Raw genomic sequence first — 15,229 nt, forward strand, 5'->3', positions numbered from 1 at the left:
ATTTACTGATGGGCACTTAGGATGTTTCTAGCACTTGGTTACTGTCAATAGTGCTGCTGTGAACATTGGGGTGCATAAGTTCTTTCGAATTGGTGATTTGGGATTCTTCGGGTACAGTCCCAGCAATGGAATTGCTGGATCAAAAGGCAGTTCCAGCTTTAGTTGTTTTTTTTTTTTTTTGAGAAAATTCCATACTGTTTTCCCCAGTGGCTGCACCAGTCTGCATTCCCACCAACAGTGTCCTATTGAATTTATTGGGGTGATGTTGGTTTACAAAACCGTAAAGGTTTAAGTGTGCAACTCAACAACCATCTGCACATTGTATCATGAACCCATCACCCCAAACGAAGTCTGTTTCCATCCCCATTTATACCACCTTAGCCCACCTCTACCTATTTCAACCCCCCTTACACACTGGCAATCACCACACTGTTATCTGTGTCTGTGTGTGTATATATATGTGTGTGTGTGCATCTATATCTATACTTATACCTATATCTATCTATCTATAATGGTTTTTGCTTAATCCCTTCACCTTCTTTTATCCAGTCCCCCAATCTCCTCCCCTCTGACAGCGCTCAGCCTGTTCCATGTATCCATGCCTTTGATTCTGTTTTGTTCATGTTTATGTTTTGGTGTTCTTTGGATAAATTCCCAGAAGTGGAATCACTGGGTCATAAGACTGTTCCATTTTTACTTTTTTTGAGGTAACTCCACACTGATTTCCACAGTAGCTGCACCACTCTGCATTCCCATCAACAGTGCACCAGGGTTCTTCCCCTTTCTCCACATCCTCACCAGTACTTGTTGTTTGCTGATTTATCAATGATAGTCTTTCTAACAGATGTGAGAAAGGGTATCACATCTAGCCTTACTTTATATGTGATAGCCTTTCTATATCCCACTATAGTTTTCCCACGGTAGTTTTAATTTGCATTTCTCTGATGATTAGTGATGTTGAACATCTTTTTGTATGTCTATTGGCCACCTGTATGTTTCCCTTGGTGAAGCATCAGTTCAGATCCTTTGCCCATTTATTAATTAGATTGTTTTTTGGTGTTGAGTTTTATAAGTTTTTTATAAATTTTGGGTATTAATCTCTTATCAGATGAATTACTGGAGAATATGTTCTCCCATTCAGTGGGTTGTTTTTTCATTTTGTTGATGGATTCCTTTGCTGTGCAAAAACTTTTTAGTTTGATCTAGTCTCATTTCTTTATCTTTTCTTTTGTTTCCCTTGACTGAGGAGACATGTCAGGAAAATACTGGTATGAGAAGTGTTGCTCTGATGTGGTCTGTAGCTGTCCATGGAGTGCACAAGCTCTGGGGTTCCCAGGGTGGTACAGGCCAAGGTAAGCCTCCACCTGTGTTCTGCCTGGGGCCATCATCTACATGAGCTATAAAGCAATCAGCAGATGGCTGCTAATTGTTTTGAATGGAGGTTATCAGGCAAAGCCAAGCTGTGAACCTAGGCTGGCTGCTGCCAATGCCAGGCCTGGGGCCACTTATCAAGAGGTTCGTGGTCTGGAAGCTTGCTAAGACCCGCTGTTGCTTTTTGAGAGGCAGTTCTGAATCATGAGCCAAACAGCCATTCCTTTGGAAAAGCCACTGTTAACAGCTTAGTTTGGCCCATACATTGGGTGGGTGAGAACGTCAGAGGATCTCCAGCATGGGGCAAATAGTGTTAGCCAGGCTAGTAGAGTCTCAGATGTGGTACCCGCCAGCTGGCTCTGTGGCTCTATTGGGGGAGGGATCAGAAAAGGAACAATCGCTTCTGCCTGCCTATCTGGGAGAAATCTGTCCCCCAGCTCTTGACTTGATGCCAGACACATCAGTTCCTCCCCTTATGTCACTGGTGCCTCCCACTGGTACCTTTCATTGGTGTCACTAGTTGTTACCCTGGTGGTGAAACCCAGAGGGAGTGAGTCTGAGTAAGTTTGTGTGTGGGTTCTTTAAGAGGAACTGCTTGGGATTCCAGAAGTTTCTTCTACTGACTCAATCCCTACTGGTTTTTGCAGTGAGAACTTATGGGGACTTACCTTCCTGCCACTGGAACCATGGTCTGGGGGGCCTGGTGTGGGCCTGAAACCCCGCGCTCCCTGATATCCCTCCCAAATGTTTATCCACCACACACGGATATGGGATCAACCCACTCTGCCCCTCCTACCACTCTGGATGGATGTGGTTTCTTTAATTCCATAGTTGTCAGAATTCCACTCAATTTGATTTATGACAGTTCTGAATGATGGTTGTTCTATAGTTTCACTGTCATTTTGGTGTGCTTGTGCAAGGAGTTGAGCCATGTTTACCTATGACTACATCTTGATTGGAGGTTTACAATATAGGGTGGCCTTATATAGTAGGTGTCCTGTGGGACCCAGTGATACAATCTTCATCACCTGAGCTGGGTGTTCCAGGAATGTCCCTTATGTGGGTTATGTGGGTCCTCCTGCTGTACTTGAGTCTTGATTTCTGTTGGCCTATTTCTGCATGGTGTCAACACTCAGGCTTGCTGACAGTGAGGACTGACCCACAACTTCAGTGCATGAGCCGCTGTGCAGGTGCTTATCACAAGAAGTGAAATTTGCTTCAGCAGGGTCTGGTGCCTGTGGAGATATTCCTTTGGATATGCTGCTGTTGAAGGTAACTGGATTCTGCTCGAATGTTGTCTGAAGCTGGTCACTGAGTATGTTTGTTCTGGGGCCTCTTGGGAGGGACTCTGGTGCAGTCAAATGTCAGACTCTGCTTGTGACTGGCCCCGAGAAACCTGTTTAAAGCTACAATGTAAACTGTACTTTGTGGCTGCCTCTGCTTGGCCTGGGTGTGTGGAAAGAACCAAGCTGTACACCAAAGACAGCTTTTACTAGCACCTGGCCTGGTGGCAGGTCAGCAAATGTCCCAGGGAATCCTGAAATTTGCCTATACCTGCTTACACTCTTCAGCTGCCTATTAAGCATAGTCACCACTAGATCCTTCAGTGATACTCAAATTGCATAAGGCAGGGTCTCAGTGAGTCACTAGGTAGGGGAGATTAGTACAGATTGATACAGATTCTAACTCCATGCCAGTGCTGGTTCTGAGGCCACTCAGCAAGATCCCATGGTATACTTGTTGGGAACCGCCCTGCCTGGTATCAGAAGCTGTAACCCCTGCCTAGGCTAAGGCTAAGGGAACGCCCCTGGAACCTTAAGCCAGCAAGGAGACAAGCTCATCTCCCTGACTGGAGCAATGCTTCTGCTCCTTCATACTTCACCCTGCCTGGACCCCAATGCTTGGTCGGTTAGCCAATGACGGGTAAGATTCCCCAAGAGGGGAATGATCTAAGACAGGCACGATCACGTGGGAGGCCCCCAAAAGAGGACTTTGGGGGCTACAGCAAAAGGGGGTGATGGACTCTCGCTCTTTGGCTTTGACAAAGCCCAAGTCCTCCTGCTCTGCAAGAAAATCTCTTAATCTCTTGGCTGCCTTACTTCCCTTGCTCCACCTAAGCCTGAAACAATGACAGGGTGGTGCTGCCCTGTGCTGGAAAGGGCGGGTTCCCTGGGTGATCAGGCCTAAGAAAGAACATGTAAATTCCTGTGAAACCTTCTTTGTTTAGAATGCTCTCAGTTGAATGAGAAGGGTCCAAGGAGGAAGCTAATTTGTTCCTTAAAGCCTTACAGTTCTTTGACCCTGACTCAAAATAAACCCTCAGAGTTCCTTGTTGCCTATCTGTTTGATCCTTACTTCCTCGAAATGAGTACTGTACTTTACCTGAATTCTTATGCAAAACGAACCCAATAAAAGCCGGTTTGGATGGTAAATCAGCTCGCTCCCCACTAGAGGGGGTGGCCATTCCATCCCTACTTCTCCACAGAAATTGGTCTGTCTCTGTGCATGTTTTTTCTTGCGTTTCGACGAGCCATCCGCAGCATTCTGTGATCACTGCTGGCCGGTGACCCACACATCAGTATACTAATCAAGCTATGACCCTGGGTACTTGCATACCTTTGTGGTGGGGTAGGGTCTCAAGGAGTCTTCAAGGTGAGACCAGCAGAGTTTATCAGTCCCAAACAGACAAAGATTTGGCCTTGTGAAGGGAGGGCTTTAGAGTCCTTAGGCGTATGAAGGAAAAATGACCCCATCCTAGATCTACACAACTCAGTCTGTTCCAGATCCTGCCAGGATCTTGATCTTAGCAGGGCAGGGCCGCCAGGAGTCAGGAAGATGGGGCTAGTGCATCTCCCACGAGGGGAAGGTGTCAGTCCATCTTGCTGCAAGATGGAGGGTGTGCCCCCTTTGCAGAGCCACACTCTCAATCTGTTCCCAATTCTGCCCAGACCTTGGTGGGGCAGAACAAGCAGCAGTTGGAAGGGTGGATCTGCTGGGTGCCCAGAGAGTGGGGCTAGCAGATCTCTTATGAGAGGGAGGCACCAGTCAGATTCAAGGGACCATGGAGTGAATGGCTACCACCCCAAAGCCACACACCTCATTCACTGACACCCCTTGAGTCTGTACAGACCTCTATACCCTGGCCTAGGCAGCTGACCCCTCAGCAAGGTACAAGCTCTTCAGGGTGGAGCTATAGGGAGTCCAGAGTGTGGAGGTATGGCTTTCCCCCAGGCTATGCCATGTGGAGGGCAGTGCTTCACACCAGAAAGATGGTATTTGCAGTGTAGGAGAGACTCGGCACAAGTGTCCTGGTAGTTGTCCCTTAAGCTCTCTTTTCAGGGCCACAAACCCTAGTCTCTCCTTACATAACTCTGGTATACTCTGTGCTCCCTCCACCAGAGCCCAGGGTGAGTGGCTGTGAGTGAGATTTTGGATGTTGGCCCTTTAGGTGAGTGCCTGTATCTCTCCCTGATGGGAGTCTCAGGGAGTCCCTGAGTCAGGAGCAGACTCCTGTTGTTACAGGGTGCAGCCTAGAGGGGGGACCCCAAATGGGCATTTGAAATGGGGTCCAGAACTTAAGGTGTCCAGGAGATTTTAAGATGTCTCCATCCCCCCAACCCAGGGTGTGGGTTGGGGGGAAGGGACAAATGGAGCAGGGCCATTGAGATCTGTTTTACATAGCAACAGCCTTGCAGCTACCCTCTGGCGTGGTCATTTAACATATCTATAGCCTTTGGCTGGTCGCTTAGATATGTTAAATAGCTGTGATCATCTCCTAGCCAGGGGAATGGAAGTAACTTCCCCACCAAGATGTGACTGGGGGTAGATCCCCCAAGCTACAGCGCCTGCATGGGAGCTCAGAGAAGATTGGCTCCAGGACATGGGGCCACACCTGCCCAGACTCATGATGGCAGCCCAGTAAAGCTGGAAGGATATGAGTTCTGGCAAGTGAAGCCAAGTGTGGGAGGAGCCGGACATGAGGCTGCAGAGGAAGATTGGCCGCGGGGATTTAAAACCCAGACTTGGCGGCCATTGAGAAAGAGAACCACGCGGCTTTGGCAGAGTGGGGACTCTCCCCTTCCCGCAGCCCTGAGAGAGAGAACCACGAGGCCTGGACAGAGTGGGGACCCCCACTGCTTTAGAAGGGGAACCACCACCTGGTTTTAGCAGAGATCCCGGTGACTCAGCCGAGGTTGCCGGGAACCCAGGGAGGTCTCCCAGTCAAGATGGAGGACTAACTAAGAACCAGAGGACTGCCTGAGCCATGGACTTCTATTTCCTTTCCTGAGATACGGTACTCTAGACTGGGCAAAGGGGGAAGGAAGGAAGGACTGTGTCTGTTTGTGGGTGTTTTAAGGGACTTTAGGATTTTTGACAAAGACATTAGGTCACTCCTTTAAGTTAGTATAGCATTAAATAAACATTTCCTTTCCTTTTCATGAATCTCTGGCATTGAGAGACGTCTTGCCTCTGGCGGCGGACATAACGGACCTGGGGGCTTCTTTCAATAATAGTATATTGTCTCAGGCCCCCCTTGTTGTGTTCTGTAACACTGTCTCTCCCTGGTGGATAGAATTTCTGCTGATTTTCATATCCAGGTATTATGTGGGTGCCTCTTTTTGACTCTGGGGCTCTGGGGTGGGGTTGAGATGCTCCGCTTCTCAGGGGTGACCTCTGCAGCTGAGATATTCCTCTGGAATCTCAGCCACTGCCATGGTATTAAGGCCAGTCCTTTTCACATCTCTGCCCTTTCCACTAGTCTTGATGTGACTTCTGTAAATCCTTGGTTATAAGACTTGTCTTAAGCTAGTCTTCAGTTGGTTATTCAGGTTGATTGCTCTATATTTTAGTTTTAATTTCAGTTTGGTCCTGGAGGGAGATGAGTGTTAACATCTACCTACTCCACTGCCATCTTGCATCTTGGTTTGTGTTTTTTTTAAACATAAATTTGAGATCAACATCATGGTGATTTAGGCTGTGGCAGTAGTAAAAGGAAAGTACAAATTGCAGAGATATGACATTTATTGACATTTACTCAGTACCTGCCATGCGTGTGAACCTTATGGTTTACTTTATCTATCATACAAGGCAGAAATCTTAACACTCCAATTTCACAGGGGAGGGTAAGTGTAGAGGAGGGGTGGGGGAGTGGGTTAGAGCCTGGAAAAGTGCTTTATACTGCTCATACTCACATGAAACAGATCCCCAAGTTACCATTCCCAGTGGTAAATGAGGCATTGCTCCTTTTTGTGACTGGTGTAAAGCTCCAGTGTGCTAGTTGCTACAGCACATGCTGTAGAATGAAGAAGTCTTAGATGTTGCCTTGAACTGAGAGAAGTTCAGGAGGGGTGACAAGTGTGTAAATGACTAACTATAATACAGGCTGGACACGTGGAAACAGGGGTGCTTGTTCTGACAGGCAAGAGGGTGGGTTTGACCCTGGCAATTTTTGAAGTACATCGTGATGAGATATAAATGGGTACTGGAGGTAGGATCGTTCCTACCATTTAGTGTCAGGTTAATGGAGGGCATCAAGGACAATGAGGCTGGGAAGACAGACTTAGGTCATGTCATGAAAGGCCTGGAATATCATGTTGAGGATCACAAAGTACCAGAAAGGTTTTGGGGGAGGAAAGTGACATAATGCAACAGAACTTTAGTATGCTATAACTGTGGTAGTGATGTGTGAAGATGTGAAAGACTGAAGGCAGAGAAACCAGGTCAAGGTCCGAAGGCGACCTGGTAAATATTGGTGGGTCGGAGGGGTTGTGTGAAATAGAGATGACAATTCATTATTAATGTACCCAGAAAACAGCACAATCAGAAAACCACAATCCATGAATAATTACTGCTAACTAAAGTACAGTTTGGACTCAATTGTGAAAGAAATCTGAAAGCAAGCATATGGCCCTGTGATCTTTAACAATATGCAGAGCCTTTCAAAATTAAGTAGCACACCCCAAGAGGTCAAGCTGGAAATCCTTTTCTTGGAATTGCATACCTCAGACAGGGTTCCAGCATGCCCCTGGGGTCTGAGAGACATGATGGAATGACGGAGAAAATGAAGCAAAACTGGGCGAGTGCACAGATGAGTCACTCTTGCTGTTGGAGGGGTTTGGTGGGGCAGACAGGGTAGCAGGCAGTCAGCCCTGCAGATGCTGGTCTTGATCAGGGACAGTCCAGGCTTAATTGTAAGTCAGGTACACATGTGAGCCTTGGGTGGAGGCTTATGCCCAGAGCAGGGGGTTGGTGGGAAAATTTTCAAGTGAACATACCTCTACTTGCTCTCCCAGGTCATCCCCCCAGTCCTCTTTCCACTATCCTTCAACAAATAGCTGTTCCAGAAAGAATGGCCTCCATGTAAAGATCACAGATAATCAGAAAAGGTCAGAATGGGGCCTCAGCAAAGGCATGGGGGAGAACAACAATAAATAAGTGTTAAAGAATACATAGCAGAATAAATACACACCATAAAGCAGAAGAAAATATGAATACACTTCTCTGTGGAATAAAAACAATTTTAAAAACATTTCTTCTTTGAAATGAGATCAAATCAGAAATAGGACTTACAAGAGATATGATTTTAAAAACAGAAGATAAAAAGTTAACTGAGCTGGGAGAAATGGAACAAATGAGATCTATATCCACAAATGCTTATATTGGGGGTAAGGTAAATACTAAAAACTAACATACCCCCAAATACAAGGGCATAAAATAGAAAACAAAAATACCAGAAATAAAGAAGGAAGGAAAAAAGCTACCTGTGCTTGTTTTTGTTTTTGACGAGATGAGAACCTGTTTTTGAGAGAAGGCACAAACAGTGTTAGGAATAAGCAGGGAGACACAATTACGGGAGCGGCAGCCATCAGAGAAAACATGATGCTGTGATGAACAGATTTGTATCAATACATTTGAAAACTTGGAAGAAATGGGTGAAGTCCTAGAAAAATGTGGTTTACCAAAACTGTCTCAAGAAGAAAAAATACCCTTTAAATTGTCTAGAATATGCTTTCTTAACAATTGAGTGTGCATATCTTTCTTCTTATCAACAAAGACATTTCCACAATATCATGCTGAAGTGTTAAATTTTTATTTTCCCAGCCTAGCAACTGTATAATATACAATTAATATAAGATGTTAATTTTTTCAGAGTTTTATCTTAGAAAAAATTCCCCAAAGAGGAAATTCTAAGTCAAAATTCCTTTTTTTTTTTTTTTGAGCAAGGTCTAAGAACCCAGTAAGCACCACATTATCCTGGGCTGTAGGGGCCACTGAGGCACTGGGGCCATGGCTCCTGGCACCATGCCTTCCTCAGCCTGCAGGGAGGCAGCCTGTGTCAGAGGTAGAGATGAGGCCTTCAGGGGATACCAAAGCCAGGCAGATGCCTGGCCAAGGACAGGAAGAGCAGGGATCAAGGGTGTATGTCCCTAAGTCCAGCTGGAGCTTTATTTGCTGCCCACCATGATCTTGAGGCACTATAGGACATGTTGAGCAGCTGCGCCATGAGCTGCTTCCTTGGTGGTTGCAGAGCCATGACACATGGTGGTTGGCTGTGTGGGCAGCTCCACCAGCACTGGCAGAGCCCACTCAGGCTCAACTACTCAGTATCCAGGTAGATGACTTTGAAGGCCTGCTCCTAACAGAGATCACTGAGGACACTACACCAAGCAGGACCCAGAGCACCTAAAAAGCCCAGAGGGCACCTGAAGAGGGACAGCATCTTCTCACCAAATTTCACAGGGAATCCCAGAAGCAGCCTGGACTATGGTTCTGAAGTCCATCCACGAGGAAGCCCACACCAGTGGAGAAGTAATTATCATCAGGCTCTGCCTCATTCCCATCCCAGACATCCAGAGGCACCATGTGCACTGGAAGCAGCATTTTGGCTGCTGCATTACGCTTTGCCCGCTTTTTGGAAGTGCCATTGCCAACCTCAATGAAATGTTCCATTAGGCAGGTCATGGTAAACTCTTTGTGGTGGGCTTGTTGGGAACTGCCCTGCCTGGTATCAGAAGCTGTAACCCCCGCCCAGGCTAAGGCTAAGGGAACGCCCTTGGGACCTTAAGCCAGCAAGGAGACAAGCTCATCTCCCTGACTGGAGCAATGCTTCTGCTCCTTCATACTTCACCCTGCCTGGACCCCAATGCTTGGTCGGTTAGCCAATGACGGGTAAGATTCCCCAAGGGAGGAACGACCTAAGACAGGCACGATCACGTGGGAGGCCCCCTAAAGAGGACTTTGGGGACTATGGCAAAAGGGGGTGATGGACTCTCGCTCTTTGGCTTTGACAAAGCCCGAGTCTTCCTGCTCTGCAAAAAAATCTCTTAATCTCTTGGCTGTCTTACTTCTCTTGCTCCACCTAAGCCTGAAACAATGACAGGGTGGTGCCACCCTGTGCTGGAAAGGGCCGGTTCCCTGGGTGATCAGGCCTAAGAAAGAACATGTAAATTCCTGTGAAAACTTCTTTGTTTAGAATGCTCTCAGTTGAATGAGAAGGGCCCAAGGAGGAAGTTAGTTTGTTCCTTAAAGTCTTACAGCTCTTTGACCCTGACTCAAAATAAACCCTCAGAGTTCCTTGTTGCCTATCTGTTTGATCCTTACTTCCTCGAAATGAGTACTGTACTTTACCTGAATTCTTATGCAAAATGAACCCAATAAAAGCCGGTTTGGATGGTAAATCAGCTCGCTCCCCACTAGAGGGGGTGGCCATTCCATCCCTGCTTCTCCACAGAAATTGGTCTGTCTCTGTGCATGTTTTTTCTTGCGTTTCGACGAGCCATCCGCAGCATTCTGTGATCACTACTGGCTGGTGACCCACGCATCATGGGCTGGCCCAGACTCCAGAGTCATCCTGGGCTCAGGCAGCCACTGGCCTTTCTGCACCACCAGCTCCTTCAAAGCCCAACAGGGTTGCACTCAGACTCCTGAGGGGAGACAGGGGCTGCACCTCCATGGGGAGCTCCTGGTTGGGACAGAAGATGGAACAGGAATAGCACCCGCTGCAGCAATAAAAACTGAGACGTCCCGAGGCAGTGAGGAATCTAGAGGAAAACAAGAACTGCTGTGCTCCAGGGCCAGCACCAGGACACTCCCCGCTTTGAGGTGTTTGAGGGCCTCTCCACTGCCTTGTACTTGGCTGTCTTCTTGCTGATGCCCTGTCCTCCCCCTGTCCAAGACTGGAAATATTATACTAATTGCTGGAAGAAGAGGCCTTTATCTTTCCATGAGCTCCCCAAATCAAGCCATACCAGTCAGAACTTTTCCTGAGTCAGACCCCTTTGGTGGAGATTCTTTCTCTGTTGTACTTTCCTCTGGAAAGCCCTTTCTCTCAATAAATAGAGATGGCTGTGCAGCTGGTGTCACCAATGGTGATATGCTGGTGGGCTTGGCCCTGGCCTTTGGGAAGGTTGTACGTAAGCATCTTCCCTATCCTGGCCCCATACTCCTGAAGAAGGCTGATCGGAGTCTTGCCAGGGTTGGCTGCCAGCATTTGCTCTCTACTAGGCAGCCTATAGCCTGTGGGAGTGCTGGAGCCCTGCTCCTCTCGCTCATTCCCTTCTCCATCACCATGGGCGCCATGGTTACTTTAGCCTCCATGTGGCCCCAGTGTCCCCTGACAAGCTAGGGCGGGGCCAAGTCCTGAGTCAAGGTGCCTATTTTCAAGATTTTGTTATACAGTAACTATAAATTTTTAAAGGCATGATGGGAAGGCATTCCTGGAAGAGAGAATAACTGAAACAAGTTTAGTTGCAGCAAATATAAAATATGTCCTGAGAATGGGAAGCTATCCAAGAAAGAAGGAAGTGTACCATGACATTGGTAAATCAAATTAGTAGAGCAATATTATGCTAATGATTATAATTATGCTAACAGTAATATTAAATACTAGTGAATATATAGTAATTGTAGTAATTATAGTAAATAGTAAATGTAATAGTACTAGTAGTAAAACAATTCACTACACTTTATATACATTTATACCGATCTCTGTTCAGGTTAGAAGTTGTGTAAAATTATCTTAATGATTTTCCAAAATGGAGCTGCTGGAGAATCTGAAATTGCATAATTCTGTTTACCTTCCTCTGCTTTGGTATATTTCATTTTCCTGCCAGACACTATTTTTGTCATAGGGAATGACATTTATTAGAGTCTCTGTAAACACAGAGATGCTACTGCAGCACACTTGGGGTTCAGCCTTATCATAACCTGGAAACCCCTCCCACTCTGAATATTCTTCTGAAGTACAGCATGGGGCCAAAATAGGTTTACAGGCCCTGGCCAGGTAGCTCATTTGGTTAGGGCATCATTCGGATGTGCCATGGTGGTGGGTTTGATTCTTTGGTCAGGGTACATGCAAGAAGCAACCAATGAATGCATGAATGGGTAGAACAGCAAAGGGATGTTTCTCTCTCTCATCAATAAATTTTTTAAAAAGTAGTTTTACAATTGTGAGTATGGTAAACAGTTTACTCTTGCATTTTTATTTATTAATTATTATAATATTTTCCAGCTATTGACTGTAAACCTACTTTTGCCCCATCCTGTTTGTAGACTTCTCCTACATAAAACTCTTGTTCACAGCGGCTCTGTTCACCTAGAATGCCCTTCCCACTCCCTTTCTGACTGTCTTTCTCTGCTCACTTTTTAAGATGAACTTAACTGGCCCACTTCTTGGGGGACTTTCCTGATGCCCGCTTCCCAGGGAAAGCCTCCCGTCCCTCCACTCTCACTGCTGGCCCCCGCAGTGTTCTGAGCACTCGTGATGCACATCTTGTGTTTATTTGATTATGTGTCACCTTCTACTAGATTTTTGGGCTCTTTAAAGAGAGGAACCAAGTCTTATTTGTCTTTTAATCTTTAACACAGTGTCTGGCTGATGAAAGGTGTTTAATCAGTGCTTGCTCAGTGAATGATTCACAGTCTTGGTAATAGACATGCTTGAGCATCTCCAGGGACGGAGCCACGCTGGTCCTGGCTCAAATCACCAGCTCCCTCCACTCTGGACCACCGTGGGAATTCCCACTAGGAAGTCTGCCCTTTTCAAAGCACAACTCTTACCATTTCACAGTGTAACAGTACCTGACATTCCCACTGAATAATATATTTTAGAAGTCACTCTATATCACTTCATAGAGATCTTTCTTATCTATTTTCATAGCTGCATAGCATTCCATGTTTATGGTACATGTGAATGTACCAGTTTTTTCAACCACTCCCCTGTGTGTAGCATTCCAATATTTTACAATTGTAAACAGTATGACAATAAATAAGCTTATGAGTTGTGTTACTTTGAAGCATACAAATTTATATATGGATAGCTATAAACTGATAAAATAAGTTAATTCAACTCATAAACATAGACTGTTGCTCTCCAGAAATTAACAGGTAAGGCTGAGGGGCGTTTTAGCATGTGAATGCTTCATTTGAAAAAGAATCCAGTTCTAAATTACATTTAATGTATTCTCTAGAAAACCTGAGAACATCTGAAGAGAAAGAAATATATATTTCTTCATAAAAGTCATGTCAAAAGTATTTACTATACTTTTGGTAAATTTAGTGTGGTATTATTAACTTTGAAAAACACTTTCATCTTTTAAGATTAAATCATCTTTTAAAAACATGATGTCAAAAGTTCTGAAGATATGTCAGTCAAACGCCATTAGTTTGGAAAGCAATTAGATTTGCTTGAGAAACTTGGAAATAATACAGGATAATTACTTTATGTGATTTATTTTCTTTTTTTAAATTGAAGAATTAAGGGGAAGTATCTTTTCTGTGGTGTACTATTTCTCACCAGTTTAATTTTTTTTTTTAAGCTTTCAGTTGGGACTCTTCTTGGTTGGTCATAATCCTTATCCTTTAGAAGATTTTTTCCCCCATCCGGTGTTTAAGAGGATTACTGTCTTTGCATCTGGCCCTTGATAGGTTTGTTCTTTGATGTGCTTAGATCTGTGAAGAGTACCTTCTCCTGTTTATTGTGTAAGGACAAACTGAGACAATGGCCAAAGAATGTATTTGTAAGGCTTGATTCACTGTGGAAAGTCTGGTAGGGTTTTTACCTGCTTCAAAGTTTATCAATCCTTAATTGGCAAGATGTAATTAATAATTCTTAAATGGTAAAATGGCAAACTTTTGACAAGCAAACTATTGTGTAATCTCAAAAATATAGTAATCTCAAAAATATAGTAGTAATCTCAAAAATATAGTAGTTAATGAGTGTAAAGTTCAGATCAAATATACTTAATTCTGGTACCACCTTAAGGTTTCTTTGTTCTTTGCAACAAAAGTAATTAGGAATGAAATGGTAGTTTTTACCCTATAATTCGCACATGAACAGGATGGGCATTAACCTGCAGTAGAATGGTTTTGATGATTCCCCACATAATATCTGAGTCCTAGTGATGGAGGACAATGGTTAGAGGATTGTCATTTAAAGATGAATACATCCTAGACACAACTTACAAACATGGCTTAGTTCTCTCTTTGGACGACAGGTTTTTTTTTTCCTGAGTAGCTTTCTGGCTCAAATACGTATATATATGCTAGCAACTTGCCAGGCTATATGTATATATTATTTACACTAAATACATATATTATTTACATAATATATATGGTACATTATATAATCATATATAGTATTATACATTGTATATAATATATATTATTTACACTGAAGTATAATAATAGCCAGGGGCAGTTTGGTGTTAATATTAGTTGAACATCTGAAGTAGAGATATGGGACTGAACAGTAGAGTCAAACTTAACTCGAGATTTATTTGTTGTTGGAAATGGAAAATGAATAAGCAGAGGAATTATCGTTTCCTGATTTCATATGATTTTAGAATAGACTCATGTTGAAAGAAAGAGTTAATGATGTTTACATCTATAATCACCCCCCTCCCCAAACGCCTCTGTTTTTCCACCTTTCTGCCTCTTGGCCAATATTATTAAAGTGTTAAATTATAGAAGCACCTTAGGGGCCTATGACTTTTTCCCAAGAGGGTTATATGGTTTCTCAGCAAAACAAAGGAAACAAAGCAGTTCAGTTTCTCTTTTTTCCAGTGTCCTTTCCTTCTTTTCATCCAGCGTAAAGGTATGTGGACTTTCCCTTTACCACCTCCTGCTTCGGCTTGACAAGGCAACTCTCATTAAGAAGTAGGGAGTAATAGAACTGTGGAAGGTCATAATTAGAAAGGCACGTCTTTTTCAATGATGCATTTAAACTTGATTGCCTCTGAGTCTGGTAGAGAAAGAAGAGGCGAAAGAAAGCCACCAAATGTTAATTCTGAATATATTGCCATATTAATGTGCTGTAGTTAAGAGTGGGAGAAAATTGGTGTTCTGTTGTTGCAGTGTAGACTGAAATAAAAATGAAAGCAAAAAAAAAGTGAGCATGAAAAAGGGCCTTAGGAATCTGAAAAAAAGAACCTCCACACCTGAAACCTGGGATGAGTGGTTTTGAAGTGTTTTTATCAATATAATGCTGTATTTATCAGGATAATGTGGAGAATGGTCCAATCTTCTGGTCTCTTAAGAAAGAATGTTTTCCTTCCTGGCTTTCCATTGATGCGACAGAGGACACAGATGTGTTTCTAGGTTTTACAATCTTTAAAATTCCAAGGAAGAATGTAAATGTATAATTTGAGTCATCCCGATTATAAATAAGGTGTGAGTAGAGAGGCCCTCAGGGATGCTGATCTGTATGTTACCAGCTCAGGTGGGGGTTTGGTTTCTGAGCAATACCAGATCGCAGGATTCCCGGCGTCAGCAAAAACAACTATGTGGTCGCATTGTGTTCCACTTCTTGTCAAATGCTCTGCTGAGTGCAACTCAAATTATTTTTAAAATATTGAGCTAC

The 15,229-nt window shown here is 44.2% G+C and overlaps 1 pseudogene; it reads right to left on the reverse strand.

Annotated features, from left to right (window-relative positions):
* Nucleotides 1-8,816: 8,816 nt before the first annotated feature.
* Nucleotides 8,817-10,909, reverse strand: LOC123818151 (annotated as a pseudogene).
* Between the last annotated feature and the right edge of the window lie 4,320 nt (nt 10,910-15,229).

Source organism: Phyllostomus hastatus, unplaced genomic scaffold (genome assembly GCF_019186645.2).
Source record: "Phyllostomus hastatus isolate PE091 unplaced genomic scaffold, TTU_PhHast_1.1 phas_contig_254, whole genome shotgun sequence".
NCBI classification, from domain to species: domain Eukaryota; kingdom Metazoa; phylum Chordata; class Mammalia; order Chiroptera; family Phyllostomidae; genus Phyllostomus; species Phyllostomus hastatus.